The 20132-nt window shown below is 48.9% G+C and overlaps 1 protein-coding gene across 2 annotated transcripts in view; it reads left to right on the forward strand.

Annotated features, from left to right (window-relative positions):
- Window positions 1-20132, forward strand: part of CSRNP2 (cysteine and serine rich nuclear protein 2) — a 54009-nt gene that overhangs the window by 12987 nt on the left and 20890 nt on the right. The window contains exon 2 of one of the 2 annotated variants that reach the window (XM_077328926.1): window positions 5123-5212. The exons of the other annotated variant lie outside the window; for it this stretch is intronic. The gene's annotated coding sequence lies outside the window, so the exon portion shown is untranslated. The remainder of the gene's footprint in view (window positions 1-5122; window positions 5213-20132) is intronic. 2 annotated transcript variants of the gene reach the window in all.

A 20132-nucleotide genomic window follows, 5' to 3' on the forward strand; every position in this document is an offset into this window, starting at 1 on the left:
CAGGGGTAGTCAAATTGCGGCCCTCCAGATGTCCATGTACTACAATTCCTATGAGCCCACACCAGCGTTTGCTGGCAGGGGCTCATGGGAATTGTAGTCCATGGACATCTGGAGGGCCACAGTTTGACTACCCCTGCTCTAAAGCTTCGGTACACAAATAGGACCTCTCCTCAACATGTCTACCATTTACGTAGAACAAATTTAGAGCCCAGTGGCACCTTTAAGATCAGCACATTTCTATTCAAGGTAGGAGCTTTCATGTGCATGCACACTTCCTCACGTACAATGAACAATGTGAGTGTGCGTTGGTCTTATTGGCGCCACTGGGATCAAAACTTGTTCTGCTGCTTCAGACCCACACGGCTCCCCACTTGAATCTACTTTTTACATACATAAATACAGCTATCATTTCGTCCTTTGTCTTCCTCTTCGCCAAGCTGCACATATCCAACCTCTACCCAACTCTCTCCCAGTCAGGCATGGATTCCAGCCGGTTAACCTTCTGTGAACCTGTTCCAGCTTGTTAATAGCCTCCTTGAACTGCAGCACCCAGGACTGGACACAGTATTCCCAATCAAGGCTAACCCATGTGAATTTTAACTGCCCTCGATCTAGACCAGGTTTTCATGGAACGCTGGGATTTCTTGACAATCCTGGAAGGGTTTCCTGAGTGGGTGGGGTCCCAGGTGGGTGTGTACACTGCTGTGCTTCGCAGCCGTATCCTGCACAGTCGCACCAGGTCTGAGGTTTCTCAAAGCCTGAAGAATGTTTCCGGGGTTCTCAATGGTAAAAGTCTAGAAAGGCTGATCTAGATCCTATGCTCCTGGCAATGCAGCATAATAGCGCACCAGTCTTCTTAGCTTCTTCTCTCTGTAAAATACGTGGGTTCGTAGGAAGAACGCCAGGCTACTAGGGAAATGCACAGCTCTTTATTGGTGATCTCAGCAGTGGAATACACGTTGTAGCAGGTGGGAGCCAGTTTGGTGTAGTGGTTAGTAGTGTGGACTTCTAATCGGGCAAGCCGGGTTCGATTCTGCACTCCCCCACATGCAGCCAGCTGGGTGACCTTGGGCTCACCACAGCAATGATAAAGCTGTTCTGACCGAGCAGGAATATCAGGGCTCTCTCAGCCTCACCCACCTCACAGGGTGTCTGTTGAGGGGAGAGGAAAGGGAACGCAACTGTTAAGCTGCTTTGAGCCTCCTTCGGGTAGAGAAAAGCGGCATATAAGAACCAACTCTTCTTCTTCTTCTATGGAACTGACCAGTGTGCAGTGAGGATCCAGCCTGCCCAGATCCCGCCTCGGACGTCAAGCTCAGCCCTCGTCAGACCCACATACACACTTTCTACTTACTTCCTCCGACACCCATATTCTTCTTTGATGTTGGAAAGCTTTCCCCTGGGGCTTCCTAGCAGGGCAGCTTGCCCACTAACCCTCAAAGTGGAAGAGCTGCAGCCACGGCCTGCCAGGACGCTGGTGTGAGCTTTACAACAATGTAAGAAGAACCCTGCAGGATTGCACCAGTGGCCTGTGGAGCACAGCATCGTGCTTCATGCAATTGGCTGAGCCGTTGCCCCGGATAGTCAACAGTCCTTCGTGGCTTGTGTGCCAGTCTGTTTTCTGTCCTTCTTGCCACGTCCTCCTTTTGAAGTGTTCCGAAAAGCTAAAACCTGAGTGGTTTACTACTCAAGTAGGTGCTTGAAGGCCATTTCTGCTGGCCTTGGGCGAGGAGAAAAGCGAAACGTCTTTGTGCTGTAAGAATGTTTTCATTACCGTGATGCATTATTCTAGTCATGATGTGTCACTGCCTATTTTGTTTACTGACTTAATGCTTTTGAGTCTGTGCTGGGTGATGTGTGAAGAAAGATACATGATGTAACCTCAGAGGGCTTGCACGTCTTAAGAGCTATTTGCTAAAAGTGCTTTTTATCATGGAGATTAACCTAGGTACATACCAGTGCCTTCATTCATGTACCCTCAGTTGGAAGATGCAATCTGACAGCCATTTGTACATCAGGAAAAACACATTATCCCCTTGGTTGATATCAATCCAGATTAGTCGGTTGGCGTGAGCAAGAACATTTTCCAAGCAACCAGACAGGAAGCTTTTGTAGGTTAGAAAAGAACTGCTTCTTCGTCCTCCTTCCCACTCAATCGATCATTATGCCACAAATGACTCCTTATGGGTATGTGTGAACAGGCAGGCATAGCAAGTTGTAGAATTATTTAGAATCATAGAATCATAGAGTTGGAAGGGGCCATACAGGCCATCTAGTCCCACCCCCTGCTCAATGCAGGATCAGCCCAAAGCATCCTAAAGCATTTGTAGGGGGTGGATTAAAAGCCATGTGTGTAAAAGTCTTAGCAGCCTGGAGAGAATGTGCATGTATTTTGAAACAGGTTTGAATCCTGAGGTTCACGGCTGGAAGGAGGACCTGCCAGGAGGTTGATCCAGTACTGGCCATGCAGTCTACATCAGGGCTAGTCAACCTGTGGTCCTCCAGATGTTCATGGACTACAATTCCCATGAGCCCCCTGTCAGCAAACGCTGGCAGGGGCTCATGGGAATTGTAGTCCATGAACATCTGGAGGACCACAGGTTGACTACCCCTGGTCTACATGACAAGAATGCCGTTAAGGGACACTTTGCCATGCTTTCACTAAAATATTGTGCCAGTGGTTCATGAAACTGCAGGAAGGAGTGCCCTGGGAGTGGGCACAGGAGAAAAATAAACCAGGAGGGAGATGAAAGCTGAGAAGAAGGCCTTTGGTAAAAGAAGGAAGTGGTGCTGCCTGACCAGGAGTAGCATATAGAAGAAGAAGAAGAGTTGGTTCTTATATGCCGCTTTTGCCTACCCGAAGGAGGCTCAAAGCGGCTTACAGTCGCCTTCCCATTCCTCTCCCCACAACAGACACCCTGTGGGGTGGGTGAGGCTGAGAGAGCCCTGATATCACTGCCCGGTCAGAACAATTTTATCAGTGCTGTGATGAGCCCAGGGTCACCCAGCTGGCTGCATGTGGGGGAGTGCAGAATCGAACCCGGCATGCCAGATTAGAAGTCCGCACTCCTAACCACTACACCAAACTGGCTCCGATTATATGGTATAATTTAAGCGGAATGGTGGGAAAAGATAGAAGGGCAGCAATGAGAGCTGAGCTTCTCTGAAGCAGAGGTCTTTAAACACAAAGAGTTCTTGATACTTAAAATACCAAATTAGGGTTAAGCAGTAATAACGAAAAAGCCAAAATAACACTTTTTTCTACCCACGGTTCTGAGATAATTCTGTGAGTGGAAAAGATTAATCACAGGTGGCTTTCTCCAAAGGGAGCAGATTAGTAATTTCTCAGTTCGGAAAAGAATGATCCAAATGTTTCTCTGTGAACTTTCGGATGCATAGCTTAGGGTTCAGTAATTTCTTTTTTAGATGCTATTCTGCTGTCTTCAAACATAGCTTGTGTGGAAAAATGGCTTCCACAGACTTGATTTTTAAACAATCCACGGTTCATGTTCCCTTGTCAAGAAGCTGTGTTTCCTTACGCAGTGAGTTACGTTGATAACACTTCTGTAGGAAAGGGAGTCTCCCACTTGACTGGAACAAGGACACAGTGCCTGCTTTAGAGCTTGTAAAAGTAAGTCACTGCTTCCTCCTGCTAATTCTGCCTCTTGCCCAGGCAGGTAGCAATATTTGCCTGGGCAGGTCAGAGGGGAAGGGGGCTGCAGCTGGATTTAGTGGCTGCAACTCGCCACTTGATTGATCACATCAAAATTCACATAGGAGTAAACTGGCATTTTGTTAATGTGTTGCTGCCCAGCGCACCATTGGTCCTTATCCACCCACATTTTTGTTCTTGTTTGCGGGCTGGGCTGTGTGCGCTTCGTGTTGGAAAGGCTGAAACGTTGACTTCCATAGAGATGCTTGCAAGGAGCTAGGGCAGAGTGAGGATCACAAAAAGAGCTTCTGTGCATCATATTGTATGCTACTGTGGACCCTTTTTGCAGAGGACGAGGCCAAGTCTGGGCATTGCGATGTCAGAGAAAAATTTCCCTTGCTGTGGGTAGGTTTTGTGGTCTTCTCACCATGTGCCCACTCCATGAAGCGTGGCTGCCTGGCTTCCCTGAGCAAATTGGCAGCAATTTATAATACTCATCGTTGGAACACTGTGGGTCGGAGGGTGGGTGGTCCAGCCCAGTCATCGACCAAGAAGTCTTTTTAGCTTCTCCATTGTGATTTTCAAGGCTGAGTTGCAACTGTCTTACCACCACTTGAGGATTTCCAACTGGATGTGTGAGTGGACTCCATGTGAGTTTATAAGAGGGCTCTGCGGTTCATGGAAGACCTCACTTTTTGTGCCTTTCTAGCCATGATATATATAGGAGCCTCTTGTGGCGCAGAGTGGTAATGCAGCAGACATGCAGTCTGAAGCTTTGCCCATGAGGCTGGGAGTTCAGTCCCAGCAGCCGGCTCAAGGTTGACTCAGCCTTCCATCCTTCCGAGGTCGGTAAAATGAGTACCCAGCTTGCTGGGGGGTAAACGGTAATGACTGGGGAAGGCACTGGCAAACCACCCCGTATTGAGTCTGCCATGAAAACGCTAGAGGGCGTCACCCCAAGGGTCAGACATGACTCGGTGCTTGCACAGGGGATACCTTTACCTTTAGCCACGATATAGTTCAGGGGTGGCCAAACGGTGGCTCTCTAGATGTTCATGGGAATTGTAGTCCATGGACATCTGGAGAGCCGCCATTTTGGCCACCCTTAATAATAGGTACAAAAAGGTGGTCTTGAGCTTTAAAACTGAAGTGCAGAAACCAGTTCTCCCCAGCAAATGAAGGCTGCATTTCCCCCTGAAATGTGAGTTCTGCTAGGGCCAGGAGGGTCCCTCGCAGGCTGGAAAGTGAAAGTGGGAGCAGCCTGAAAGGGGAGAACCTTTTCCAGCACTCAAAACATGCTGGAAAGTAGTAGGCCACAGAGACCCCGCTCTTAGGGAGGGCATTTCTTATGAACAGGGGTGGCTTCTCCCGTCCGCAGTAATTTTCGCTGAGCGAGAATTGGGCTGTGAGCTTGACCACGTTGGCGCTGCTGGTTCTCATCCAGCCTTTGCTTTCTGCTCTTGCCAACAGGAAGTTCTTGCAGATGAGCTCAACGTACATTCTGGCCGCTTTCCATCCGCGCTGCTAATGAGTTGACATAAGGACTTCAGGCTGTGACAGGTCGGTTGCAGTAGCAGTCGATGCTTGTGGGCGGCAATTACCTAAACGGGGAAGAGCTTACAGTTTGGGTTTTACTGGAAAAGCAGCAGCTCAAACAGTCCATTATTCCTAATTTTGATTTTGATTGAAGACAAGGGATCTCCCTACCAGCACGTCTGTTCATCATGGCCTGACCATAAAGTTCTCATTCCTTTTCTTCTCTGCCAAGTTATTTCTTGTTAGTCCAGAAGATTTAATATATCGTCTTGAAGGTCCCTGTCTAGACAGGAGAGCCAGTTTGGTCTAGTGGTTAGGAGTGTGGACTTCTAATCTGGCATGCTGGGTTCGATTCTGCGCTCCCCCACATGCAGCCAGCTGGGTGACCTTGGGCTCACCACGGCACTGATAAAGCTGTTCTGACTGAGCAGTGATATCAGGGCTCTCTCAGCCTCACCCACCCCACAGGGTGTCTGTTGTGGGGAGAGGGAAGGGAAGGCAGTAATATCAGGGCTCTCTCAGCCTCACCCACCCCACAGGGTGTCTGTTGTGGGGAGAGGAATGGGCAGGTGACTGTAAGCTGCTTTGAGCCTCCTTCAGGTAGGGAAAAGCGACATATAAGAACCAACTCTTCTTCTTTTTCTGGACTAGGGCTAGATTCAAATGAGTAGCCGTGTTGGTCTGAAGTAGCACAATAAAATCAGAGTCCAGTAGCACCTTGAAGACCAACAAAGATTTATTCAAGGCGTGAGCTTTCGCGCTCTTTGTCAGACAGAGAGTCTTCGAAAGCTCACGCCTTGAATAAATCTATGTTGGTCTTCAAGGTGCTACTGGACTCTGATTTTATTAGACTAGGGCTAGACTCCTATTCGACCTCTCTGCTCATGGAAGAAGGGGAGACCGGTTTTTACTGATCTCTTCCTGCAGCTCCATTTTCATTGTCTGATGTTCCTGACGGTGGGGGGTCGACTGACCTGTGGGGTTACAATTTTGCTTGGCATAAAAGACTGCATGGGGGGGGGAAGGTGCTATTTAACACAAATCTGCTTAAGCAGCATAGGATCATGCCTGTAGTCCTCCTACCCCTGCGGAATTTATATTCTGTTATTGATTATTGATGATGACGAGGGCACAAGAATTCATTTTGCATTGAGCCAGGATGCTTGACTTCTCTTTCATCATTTCGAGTTCAAATATTTGCGGTCCTGTTACCTTTGTGTATTCAGAGGGAAAAACAGTATTTTCCTCCTTTGGTCTAAGTAAAAGTCTTGAAAGCCTTGGGATCATGCATAAGCCTGAATGGAACTAATTGTAGAGACCTCTGAAGTACTAATGTTGGCATTTCGTCTTCTGATCCTTTTATTTTTGAATAGCCTTGAAGTACGAAACGCTTGACTTTTTTCCTCTTGATGTGACCCAATGAAGCGTAATGGAATAAATGTAGCTTGTTCAGCCTGCCCTCTGTTCTCGGTGATCAAGTGTTTAAGCCAGAGCATGTGTGAGAACTTAATTCCTGTTGCTTTGAACAGCCCTGCCTGAAGAACAATCCTCAAAAGTTCAGATGAAGAAGCTTTGCAACATTTCTCAGTCTGTGGCCCCAGGGTGGCCGGCCTCATTTTACTTGCTCAGTTAAGCACGCGATTCCTTTTCGTTTGTGCACGGCTTCCGTCGTACCTCATACATAACCTTTTGCCACACCGAAGGATTCCCGTGACTTCAGCACCATGAACAAGATGGTGCCCAGGACGTTGGGGCCAGGGGCACAGCAGCCTGCTGGTTCAGGTGTGGCTTTTCAAAAATGGCATCTGTAGGGTCACCCATCAGTGGGGAGCCAGAGCTGTAAGCAGGTCGGACATTATACACAGTCGTATGCAGGAGGTAAACACTGCTAGGTGCATAGGCTGAAGCCTATTGCACTGCAATCCTAGTCAGCAAATGGCTTTGTGTTAATCCCAGTCTTACCACTGGGCTCAGACTTTGCTCCTCCAACTAACTAGTAACCTTTATTAAGCATCAGGATTTTGTCCGAAAGCTTCATAATTTTTCATGGGTATGTTGCAGCCGTTTCCATGCTCATGCACCTACCCGCCTCTCTGTGTTTTAACCCAGTCCGCTTTGCCCCCCAGAGCACTAGACAGAAATGGCTTGTAAAACCACCTTTTATATAAGGCACAAGTCTAACTTTGGCTGGGCCCCAGCTGCTTTGGAGAAAACATCCGGAAGAAGTTCCTGACAGAGCGGTTTCTCAGTGGAACAGGCTTCCTCGGGAGGTGGTGGGTTCTCCATCTTTGGAAATTTATAACCAGAAGCTGGATAGCCATCTGACGGAGAGGCTGATTTTGTGACGGCTCAAGCAGGTGGCAGGTGACAGTGGATGAGCGATTGGGATGTGAGTGTCCTGCATATAGTGCAGGGGGTTGGACTAGATGACCCATGAGATCCCTTCCAACTCTATGATTCTCAGTGCTCTGCAGAGGGAGAAAAGAGTCCTTTAGTTTCTCATGTGTATGGCTGCCACTCTGGCCAAGGTGGGAGCTTGCATTTCTCGCAGATCTAGCCGCTTCTAGCATGACTGCTTAAATATTCCACAGCTCTCGCGCTCGGCTACGTGCCGGCCTCTCTCACAGGTGGGACAGCCTGCTATGGTGGATTCTTAACCTTCACTGGGCCAGCAGCTGTTCTCCAGACAATAGGATCATTAACAATGCGGCCATTTTTCCTTGGCAGCCTAATTCTATCAAGCTGGCAGTCTCGTCTTGCTTCCTGGAGCGGGGGGGGGGGGGGGGCGGGGGTGAGTCTTAAGGCTTGCATAATGCCGGGATTGTGGGCGCACAGAACTGGCAGGGAAGTCCCACGGCTCCAAAGCATGGCTCTTGCTTGGATCTTAAACCTTGTTTGTAGCTGAACAAAGTTTGAGCTCCTTTAACAAAGTTTAAATTTGAGCAGAAACCTTTGTGTCGCCCAGGACACAGAGTTTGTTCTGTTGTCTCAGACCGACCCGGCTACCCACCTGAATTTTGTTTCCCGTTGTGCCTCTCTGCCACGGAGCACATTCCTCTCCTGCTTAGGCATTTCTTGGCTTTTTCGAAAGATGTCGGGCTTGCCCGAGCGGACGTGACTCTTGCCCAGAGGAACACCTGCTCTGCAGCGAACAAAGAGGTGCACAAGCGGAAGCAAGGTACCAAATCCAGAAAGTAGCGACACTGAGCCAGCACGCTGTCCGTGGATGCAGGGCAGTTGTTAGGGCTGAGTCCAAGTCCATAGCTGCTCTGCTATGAAAGGTCATTCAGTGCTTGGTGGACGAGAGCCAGTGGCATGGTGTTGCTGCGAGGGTGGATGAGAGGAGAATCGTAAAGTGTCTGAAGCACAGAAGGATCTGGAAAGGATGGGGAAGGACAGGGGCAGCCATCTCAGTCGGTCCAGGCAATAATACAATAATATACCGCAGACTTGGGATACCGTAAAGCAGGTTTTTTCAACCCGGGTTTTGTGCAACCTTGTGACGACTCTAGAAGGGTTTCCTGAATGGGTGGAAGTTATATATATATTAAGAGCCTCTTGTGGCGCAGAGTGGTAAGGCAGCAGACATGCAGTCTGAAAGCTCTGCCCATGAGGCTGGGAGTTCAATCCCAGCAGCCGGCTCAAGGTTGACTCAGCCTTCCATCCTTCTGAGGTCGGTAAAATGAGAACCCAGCTTGCTTGCTGGGGGGTAAACGGTAATGACTGGGGAAGGCACTGGCAAACCACCCTGTATTGAGTCTGCCATGGAAACGCTAGAGGGCGTCACCCCAAGGGTCAGACATGACACGGTGCTTGCACAGGGGATACCTTTACCTTACATATATATTGTTAAACATTTGTGATATGACCATATACGGTCATGTTTACCTGCCTCATCCTCATCCCCAAATGGCCAGTGATCCTTCCCAACCATCTTCTGCAGGATCACACCACTTCTGAGGCTTCTCGAAAGCTGAAAAAAATGTTCCAGGGGTTTCTCAATGGTAAAAAAAGTCGACAAAGGCTGCCTTGAAGGCTAAAACGTTTTATTCAAGCGTAAGTTTCCCTTGGCCCATCTCTAAAAATATGTCCTGGAATAGAATTTTCGGAGTCCTTCAGGTGCCCCGAGACCCTTATTTCCTCCAAGATAGGAGATCTAGCAATGCCCACATAGTTTCATGTCAAAACAAAAGCCCAGGGGGCCACCTCAGAGACTAACAACACTTATTCCAGCCTGAGCTTTTGAGAGTCAAAGTTCACTGCTTCAGATGCAGCGGAAAGGAAATAATTTCCCTAATATTCAGAAGATTATAAAAGGAGAGAGCAGGGCAGGGGAGGGGAGTCGACCAGGGAGACCTGGCATCACAAATCCGGTGTGATTCTTTGTCAGGGACTTGAATGGCTTAGGTGGTCATACATAACTGCTCATGCTGAAATAAGTGCTGTTCGTCTTTACAGTGCCCCTGGACGTCTGTTGGGTTTGGCTGCAGTGGACAAATGCGTCTGGTGTGAGATCTTTCAGTCCTGTGGATCTAGTGAGGGAAATTAATCTCTCTTTGTCCCACTTCCTGTGGTGAATATAGACCTTTCTCTTCCTACAGACGGGTATGTGTGTGTGTGTGGGGGGGGGAGAAAATGCTCTTCAAGTTCTGCTGTCTGACCTTCTCCTCTGGGAGTTGCCCTCCCTTCTCTGACCTCTGCCTTTCAGATTCCTTGCTGCCTCCTCCTCCAATCAAATTAACTTCTCTGAAGGACGAAGCATTCCCCCCCCCCCCATCCTTTCTCTTTCTTCTGGCCTCCTTTGTGTATGGCCTGCTGGTGTTATTATTATTTTCTTTTTTGGATCTCCCCCTGCTCAGTTATGTCTTTGCCACCAGCTCTTTCCAGGCACCACTGGATTTGCCCTACAGATATTTGGAATTCCTTTCCGTAATGAGGAACAGGTGAGGCTCTCCCTTTAAGCCTTTCTCACCTTGCTGTTCAAAACCGCTTTCTGGTTAGTTCTGCGGTCAAGAGGACTCCATCACAAACTGGGAGCTATTCTCTCCGTATTGATCTTTTCGAGTTAAAGCGAAAGATTAACGTTCTTTCACTATGTACAATATAGACTGCCTTAATGCCATGTTGGGAGCCGGCGTGTTGTTGAAGTGGTTAGCGTTTCCTTCTAGGATCTGGGTTCAAATCCTTGTTCTAAACAGAGAACCAGACCTATCCACTGGCAATATGATAAATAAAGAAAAATGTCCTATTTTTGTGGTTTTCCTTGTTTATTCTTTAGGACATCTGTCAAAACGGAATCCAGGTAATCTCCGTTTTCAGTTCTTTCATCAGTGACAAGTGCTGAACATTAAATAAGAATTATTATTACAATATCAAAAGAAATTATAACAATAAATGCAATAAGTAAAGAGACCCCCTACCTCTGAGTCTTCAGAATACTTATCAATAAGTATTAAAAATTTAAACATGCAAGTCTACTACAAGTAGTATATTAATCATTATTAACCTTAAGTCTAAAATATATACTGTTGATTCCTATCATACTTTACCTTATATATATATATATATATATATATATTAATAGTATAATACTGGCCACAGGCTCGTATAGTATTATGTGAAATAGGACATTTTTCTTTATTTATCATATTGCCAGTGGATAGGTCTGTTTCTCTCTGTTTGGTTTAATTATTAGACCGTCCTTCTTATACTCAAATCCTTATTCTGCCACAGAAGTTTGCTGGTGACCTTGGGCCACGTATGGTTTCAGCCCCGCCTCGCCTGCGTCACAGATATTGGAGAAAAGCGGGCTATAAATCGAACCAATAAGCAAAGCTGCCTGAAGTGGAGTCAGACAGCTGGTCTGTCAAGGTCAGTCTTCACTGCCTGCAGGCTTTTCTCTGGGATCCAGTCCTTTTGCATCTCTGAATAACAGGAGATGCCAGCGATTGAACCTGGGACTTGCGCACAAACTGGATGCTTTACCAATGAGCTTTCAATCCCCGTCCCAAGGTGATGCTTTGTTTTAGACCTGCTGAGGAAACGGCAGCAGGCGGGGTGCTCCTTGACCTCTTAAGGAGCTCAGTGACAACCCTTCTGCTTGCTCGATAAGCTGCCGATCACTTGCCAGCAAGGAAACATATCCATCTAGCAGTGAGCGGAGAAATGCATGAGACCTTCATGCACTAGACCAGGGGTAGTCAAACTGCGGCCCTCCAGATGTCCATGGACTACAATTCCCATGAGCCCCTTGCAGTTTGACTACCCCTGCAGTTTGACTACCCCAGTTTGACTACCCCTGCACTAGACCTTCGGAACTGAATTGTGGCTTTCTCTGAATCAGCAGTGGGGGGTTCCCACCGCAATCCTTCTCCAAGTTCCCTTCGGCACCACGCCAGAAAAGCCGTTTTTGACAAGATGAGGAAATCGAAGTCTCAGTCGACCGCGAATGAGAACTGCAGGACATGCAAGGTTTTATATTATGCTTCGGCTTTTCTTCCTCCCTTTCTCCAAAAGCCGCATACTTTAACAAGGCTTCTAGTAGGCCAGATGGTCGTCAGCCTTTGAAAGCTAATCCCGCAGAGGCTTCATCCCAGCACAGAGCAATGTGCAGGAGACCTCAGAGGGGACCAATGTACCTCTCTGTTCCAAATTACTTTCAGGCCAGGTTTTAATGAGTCTTGCTGAAAGGAGGTCACCCGCTGAGGCTGGAGGAACAAACAGAGCTAAGTGTGATAGCCTTTTTTTTTTTTTTTAAGAATTAAGTACTGTAACTAGTTTTTCATCCTGCAAAGTGGGTGGCTTCCTTAAAGCTCATAGCTGCACGGGTGCTGTCTTTCTTCCCACCTGTTTTTTACTATGGTAGGAAGGAAACATTTGGGAAATGGATTACCGATCATGCAGAGGGATGCTATATGCCAGGGCTAATGAAACTGCGGCCCTCCAAATGTCCATGGACTACAATTCCCATGAGCCCCTGCCAGCATTTGCTGGCAGGGGCTCATGGGAATTGTAGTCCATGGACATTTGGAGGGCCGCAGTTTGACTACCCCTGCTTATAAGCGTTTGGCAGAGTGCAGTGGGGAAGCCCAGATGGCCAGATGTGCAGTGTTTTGAATCTGAGTCCCAAATAACGTTGGAAGGAGCGAAGCCTCGACTGTTGCCAAAATGCGACATGTCCTTTTACCCTTCTGTAAGCAGCACCTAAAAAGACCCTCTTGTGGCGCAGAGTGGTAAGGCAGCCGAAATGCTGTCTGAAGCTGTCTGCCCATGAGGCTGGGAGTTCGATCCCAGCAGCCGGCTCAAGGTTGACTCAGCCTTCCATCCTTCCGAGGTCGGTAAAATGAGTATCCGGCTTGCTGGGGGGTAAAACAGTAATGACTGGGGAAGGCACTGGCAAACCACCCCGTATTGAGTCTGCCATGAAAACGCTGGAGGGCGTCACCCCAAGGGTCAGACATGACTCAGTGCTTGCACAGGGGATACCTTTACCATTAATGTCATCAGATGTTTGCAGCACACATCCTTTGGGCAGAATAATTTCTATTCTGAGCTTCAGGGAGGAAGATACTGCAAAGAAAGGCCTACGATATCTACTCAAAGAGGAGTCGTTCCATCTTTCTTTTAAGCAAGCTTACCCCCCTTTCCTCATTGGTATTCAGGTTTAAATTGGCAGCCGCCTAGAAGGAAGTTGTGTTTGTGTGTGTAAGGGGGGGAGGGAAGGTGGGAAGTAGTTTGAATATTGCACCTTCTCCCCCCCCCCTCCCCTCCAAATCTCACCTCTTCAGAATTCTGAATATTTCCCCTTTCACAGTCAACTTCTTTTAAAATTCTTGGCCTTCTTAACGTAGCCAGTTCTCAGCAGATTTTTTTTCTTTTGTGGTTATTTTAACAAGTGAAGTTGTTTCTGCACATGTGTGGATTCCCCTTGGTACAGATCCCAACGTCATGGTGGGCCTTGGGGAGGGGGTGTCTCCAGGGATTATATCAGAGTCCAGTAGCACCTTTAAGACCAACAAAGATTTATTCAAGGCTCACGCCTTGAATAAATCTTTGTTGGTCTTAAAGGTGCCACTGGACTCTGATTTTATTGTGCTACTTCAGGGGTTTCTCAACGGGGTTTCAGGGGTTTCTCAACGGTGAAAAAGTTGAGAAAGGCTAATATAGGCCTTAGGACTCTCCTACTCTTTTGATGAAACAAATCCAGTGGTTCCTTAAAGACTAAAATAATAGTTCCAGCATAAGCTTTTTTGAGTATTGCTAATGTCATCAGAGCCTCTTGTGGCGCAGAGTGGTAAGGCAGAAGGCATGCTGTCTGAAGCTCTGCCCATGAGGCTGGGTGTTCAATCCCAGCAGCCGGCTCAAGGTTGACTCAGCCTTCCATCCTTCCGAGGTCGGTAAAATGAGTACCCAGCTTGCTGGAGGGTAAACGGTCATGACTGGGGAAGGCACTGGTAAACCACCCTATATAGAGTCTGCCATGAAAACGCTGGAGGGCGTCACCCCAAGGGTCAGACATGACCCGGTGCTTGCACAGGGGATACCTTTACCTTTAAGCAGCCCCTGGTTTGCGATCTGGCTGAGCCAGCACTGGATACAGGGCTAGTTCCTGTCCCACATTAAGGCAGTCCAGATTCCTGTGTGTATTAAAAAGTCGAGTGGTGCTCAGGGCGTGGGGTGGGGAAAGTTGCAGCGGGTAATTAGGGAGCCGCCGAGCACATCATCCTTACAGTCTGCTCAGCTCCCTTCTCTGGGCAGAAGAAACAGCAGAAATCTCCTCCAGCTTGGTGTTGTGATTTAGAATGGTGGCCTCCAATCTGGCGAGCCGGGTTTGATTCCCCGCTTGCTCCCCCATGTGCAGCCTGCTGGGTGACCCCTTGGGTTAGTCGCACTCCTGATAGAGCTGTTCTGACCGAGCAGTAATTTCGGGGCTCTCTCAGCCTCCCCTCCCCCACAGGGTGTCTGTTGTGGGGAGAGGAGAGGGAATGCAATTGTAAGCCGCTTTGAAACACCTGGTAGAGAAAAGTGGCATATAAGAATCAATTCTTTTTCTTCTTTTTTTTGAGGGGTTGGGGGATTACATTCAGGCTTGGGAAAGGTGGTGGTGGTTTAAATCCCTTATTTAAAAGAAGCTGAATATTCAGAAGTGAGGCTGCTGGGTCTGACTGAGGACGTCCTTTGGGGTGTTTTGTCAGAGGGCGGCACCCTCTGCCCACCCCAGGAAACGCAGCTGCGCGGCAGCCAGGATCCTCTTGCCGCCTGCCACAGCTGGCGGGCATGTTTCTTTCAAGCCCATTTGTTCGGCTTTGTTGCCATGGGAACGGTTGCTAGGACTTGGAAGGGAACAGGCGAGTGCAGAGGGGACGCAGGCAGGGCTGGTCTGGGTGGGTGGTGGGCTCTCGGGAGCGTAGGCTTGTTCCAGGGAAGGTGAGGCTCTGCATGCACGGCACGCAGGAAGGAGGCGCCGGTGGCAGCGCCAGTGGCCGGGGGAGTTGCGAAATAAACTTGCGATGCAGCGGCTTCCGCTTTGGGCAAGATGGTCCCTTCCTTCACACTCGGCCAGCCGTGATGCCCAAGGATTGGGTTGCAGCCTCTCCAAAGGGCTTTACTATGTGATGTTTTGCCTTTGGGACCATTTTCCCAGTTGCTTTGAAGGTGAAGAGCCCGACCGATGCTTACCGGTCACTGGTAAGAGGCCATACTGGGAAAACGCAGGAGTTTCTTGCACGCCCGTTCCTGACCCCTCAGCATGTCATCTGTCTTGGTGTGTCCTTTGAGGATGGCAGTTGCCTCTTTCCTAAAGCGTTCCTTTTGCTTGTGTCCACCCGCCCCATTAGCATTTCCCAGGGGAAGACGCCGGGAGGCTTTTAAAGAAGTTGTTTCTCTCTTGGACGCCTGAGCCCTGACACACAAGTGGAGGGTCCTACTGATCTTCTGTCGCCCCCCCAGCCCCAGTGGAGTAGAGGCCACTGTTCCGCAATGAATGTCTCGTTGCATGAAAGTGGAGACAGGAAAAGAAACGGGGCAGCACCGTAGCGGGTGTAGAAGTACTAGGTGGGTTTGGGCATTCAGGTGTCTGGAGGTGAGCTGCTTTGGGGTTCAGGTTTTTGACTGCGTTTAGGTGTAATGCTCAGTTTTAAAATCTTTTAAATTATATTTTCATTTATTTTTCGCCCTCTTTCTGGAGACAAAGAGCGGGTTACATTAAAAGTACAACGATGTAAAATAGTATGCAAAAAATAGAAGTTTCAGTTCAATTCGGTAAGTTTTAAAACATTAAGACAGAATTAAAAAACACATTTGGCCCACTTGTCCAGCTCCCTCCGTCGTATGGGAAAGAGGAGGGGAACAGTCACGTGAACCCTTTTGGGCATCTTAATTTGGCAGATTCCGACAGGGAGGCCAGTGGGTTTCACATGTTGTTTCAGGCCTGGCAGTACAGCTCCATCTTGCAAGCCCTGCAGAACCATTCAAGGTCATGCAAGGCTCATTCAGCAGAGCTTTCCACCAGGCCATGACCAGGGCCGGAAGAGCTCGATGTCTCTTTCCAGCCTGGCCCTTTCAGGATGATGTGGACCAGGAATTCCCAAGGAAGGTAGATCGGTGTGTCCTGCATAGTGCATTTGTTCTTCCTAGAGAATGAATCCAAACCAATCTAAATATTTGTGCGCTTCCAACGGAGGTGTGGTGCAGAAGGGCTGTTTCAATTATAACCACACCCCAAAGATGAAGAACATCTCATTTCTCCATTTCCCCCTTCTTCCCTCCGCCCACATTCTTGGCCACTAAAATCAGGTGGGCAGAGCCAATATGGTGGCAGATTCTTTATCACAACATTCCAATGCTTGCTGTGTGGGATGGAAGCTTTTACAGAAAGGCAACCAAGAAATCCTAATTAATCACTGTGGAGTCGTCCCCCTCCTCCCCCCCCCCCCCCGGCTTTCAAACAGGCTCCTGTCTCAGCTGATAATCAGAAGCTAGTCTCCCAGGGGAGGAGCCTGCATCAGTCCTGGGTAACAGCTGTACTCTTTCAAGAGCAGCCTGTGGAGAGCCATTCACAGCTTTCCCAGTAGTGTTAACTCCCTGTGCTGAAAGGTGGCCTGATCTTTTAACTTTAACTCATTTGGGGGGGGCTCTGGCTCCTGGCCTCCCGAAAGGGAAGGAATAATATGGGCTTAAGTCTCCTGTTCTTGCTTAGAGCTGTGCTTTCCGGCAACAGCCAGGCTGCAGACAAATGAATGGCAGGACTGCGTATTTTAAGAATAGGGCCTGTTGCTAAATCAGGACTCGCAGACCGCATTCACCGCCCACGTGGCTTGCCCAGGAGAAAAATAGTAGTGTTGCAGTGTTTGTGTCTGGATGTCTTTGTGCCCTAGGCCAGTGCAGGGACGACAACTGAAGAGCCCAGAGGTGTTCTGGGGCCTACCTGCTGCTGTTCTTGTGGCTACCAAGAAAACAATTCAGGTGAGGGAGACAAGCCTGGCCTCCACCCTGTGAGTTTGTTGCACACGTCGTGTGTACGTGTGTGTTGGATGTTGAGTGTTTTTCCAGCAAGCCATTTGGATCAGAGAGAGAAATTTAAGCCCTCGTTTTTGAAGGGTTTGCATGCTTCTGCCAAGGTGAGATTCACCTGATCTTTTTTTAACCACCCTCCTCTTAAGGAAAAAGCAGAACATAATCTCAGAAGCAAACATACACACACACATGCAGCATAAAGGGGACGTGGAGGGAAGGAATGGTAAAATGACTTTGCATTTCTTTTGATGAGTGTTTATGGTAAGGATTTCAGCTCTCCAAGTATTCTCCGTGCACAGTAGCCCTGCCGTACAAAATCGGTGTTCTGGCACTGTCTGTGACCGCTGCCTTGTGCCACACTGGTGGAGAATGTGGGCACTGCAGATCCCCAGAGGATAGCCCTGCCGCACATACCCACCCCTCCAGGGTGGCACCCCACCTGCTGCCCTTCCAGAGTTGCTGAAGACACACCTGGCATCGTAGAGAGTTCCTCAGAGGAGTCAGACAAGTCCTCTACCAGGTCCTTGATAGAGAGGGTGGCAGAGGGGCCACAAATGGACTGGTCCCAGTTCTGAAGATGGTTGGTCGAAATCCAGATGCAGGTATGTAGGAAGATCGTGTACCAGTAGACCACATCCCGTGAGCGGTTGATATAAAACATCTGGTGGACGTTTGATGGGGTGCAAGGTGGGGCCAGAAGAGGAGGTCTGGTGCCCCCACCAGACCTTTGGGAAGAAGGGTACTATGGTCATCCCTAGCCACGTTGAGCACTGAAGGTGATGTCGAGGCATTCCTAGATGCTTTTGAAAGGACTGCTGAATCTGCCTGATGGCCACAAGATCAATGGTCATTTATCATTGGACCTTATCTCACCAGGATAGCTCAAGTGGCACTTAAAGAGTTAGCAAAAGAGTACTCTGCTAATTATGACACCTTGAAGAAGGCAATTTTAGACAGGTTTGAGATCTCACCTGAGCCCTTCTGGCAGAAGTTTAGAGCCCTGACCTTCCAGCTGGGAAGCAGACCAAGGGTGGTGGTGAACAAGCTCAAGGATGCGGCCACTGATGGGTTGACCCCCCTGATGGAAGGAGAGTGGAAAATAGTGGGGAAAGTGGTACTAGAACAGCTCTTCCAAATCCTACCTGGGAGTGCGTTCATTGGATAATCTTCCAGAAGGCAGCCACCCTGGTCCAGGCATCAGAGTTGGTAGAAGCATATCTGGCAGCAGAACACTGAGAGGCTGGAAAGGAGGGACTCAGACCTAACCCAACCTGGAATGCAGGGAGAGGCGGAGGGAACCACCCCCCTGGATTGGGCCCCAGCAAAAATCTGGGGACTCATAATCTTTGAAAAGCAACCGGCAGGCGGTTCAAGGCAAGATGTATTCATGTCAACTATCTCAAGGCCTGGCATGAGAGAGAAAGGGCAGAGTGTGCCTTAGAGGTCAGTTCACAAGCCATACCGGAAGGGGGGTACCCCTATGGCAGGACAGCACAGAGGAATAGGGGTGTATGCCCCTAATGGATGATGCCTTGACACCTGCACAGTGTGTCGTGGTCACCCAGGTAATCGGAAGTTTTCCAGCATTATTTTCCAAGAACCTTAGAAGGACTCATCTGGTAACAGTATGAGATTAGAATCAACCCAGTGGACGTGGTAAAGATGCCGTGGTGCTCCATTCTGTTTAAAAAATGGTCCATAGTACAGAAGGTGAAAGAGATGCTAAACCTGGGGTGTCATTGAGCCCTCTGTTAGGGCATGGAGGAGCCCTAGTGTGATGATGCTGAAACCAGATGGGTCAGTGAAGTTTTGTGTAGATTTCCAGGTGGTGAACCAGAAGGCTCAGTTCGACAACTACCCCCTGCCTATAGCCGAACATTTGGTGAGCCAACTGGGGAAAGCCCAATTTATATCGGTCCTCAATCTCACAAAAGTATATTGGCAGTTCTCTCTCTCAAGGAAGAAGGCAAAGAAATAAAGGCCTTTGCCATAATTATCGTGCCATTCCAGTTTAGAGTCATGCCATTCGGACTGCATGGTGTTGCAGCCACCATCCAACAATCAGGGCCCTCCAGACCTGTGCCCAGTTGTGTTTGATTATATACATAATATAATATTTTGTAGTTAAGATTAGCTTATGCACCTGGAACACTTGGCCCAGGTTGTTGCAAGTACTAAAGGTTGTGGGACTCATGGTGAATCCAAAGAGAAGCCAACTCCATAACCTCCAGTATCTGGGATTTCTCATCGGTAATGGGCAACTGAGACCGGTACTGGAGAAAGTCGTAAAATTAGAGATGTGCGAACAGCCAAGGACCAAACAGCTGAAACAGTTTCTCGGGTTTGTCAGGTATTATCAGTGGTTCATCCCACATTTTTCCACCCCAGTAAGCCTACTGACCGATACATTGACAAAAACAATCCAGGCGAGTGCAATAGACTCCAGAAAGAGTCCACTGCAGTTTGTCTTACAGGGCCGTGTTACACAACCTGGGCTTTGAACCATTCATTGTGTACCTGGACACTTCCTGGTTCTGCGTAGGAGCTTTCCTGTCACAAAAGAGAAGAGGAATATAGAAACCTATATCATTCATAAGCCAGAAACTCACCCCCTTCCCCCAGAGACCCGCTATTCCATGATTAAGTGGGAAGCCTTGGTGATTCACTGGGCCATTGGGGCCATCCATTTCTAATGCTGATACTTCGTTTTCCTTAATCATGAACCACTAAAGTGGATGGCCAAGCCAGAGGACAGCAATGTCCATATCATGAGGTGGTATATGACCTTTACTCCTTTCTCATTTCAGATAGTCCATCAGCTGGGGCGGCAGAATACAAATGCGGACTTCCTCTCCCAAATGTTTGAAAACATTGGCCCAGATGATTGACCCCCAAGGGGGGAGGGGTATCTGGGCATGGATGTGGCAGACCCCCCGGGCCAGTGGGAGGCCCCGGTATAAACCTCGACTTGCAGGCTCAGGCATGACTCAGGAGCCCCGTGACTCTGAGTGTCCCGGGGACATGGGAGCCGCTGACGGGGAGGGGAACAGACGCCACCAGGCTGCGGAGGGTGAAGACAACAGAGGAAAGATCTTCTGTGGTCGACATGGTGGGGACCAACTGGAACCAAGAGGGGGAAAGAGCGGGGCGATGGGGAAGGCAGATGGAGGTGGGACTGAGTCGCGTAGTGAGCCGTGCAGCAGGGGGGCTTGGGAGGAAAGGGGACTGGGGGAAGAAGGAGAGACAGGGGGACAGGTAGTTGAGTCAGGCAGGAAAGAGGCTTGCCTGGGGCTGCAGTAACCCGAAGAAACATGGCATAGAGGGGACGCCAAGCCTCAGTGTGCCCATAGAAGGGAGAGGGGAGAAGCAGGAGTCTACCTACATGCCCCGAATCTCCCAGGGAGAGGCAAGTGAGCTGCCACAAACCTGA

The sequence above is a fragment of the Paroedura picta genome, chromosome 3 (assembly GCF_049243985.1).
Source record: "Paroedura picta isolate Pp20150507F chromosome 3, Ppicta_v3.0, whole genome shotgun sequence".
NCBI lineage: Eukaryota > Metazoa > Chordata > Lepidosauria > Squamata > Gekkonidae > Paroedura > Paroedura picta.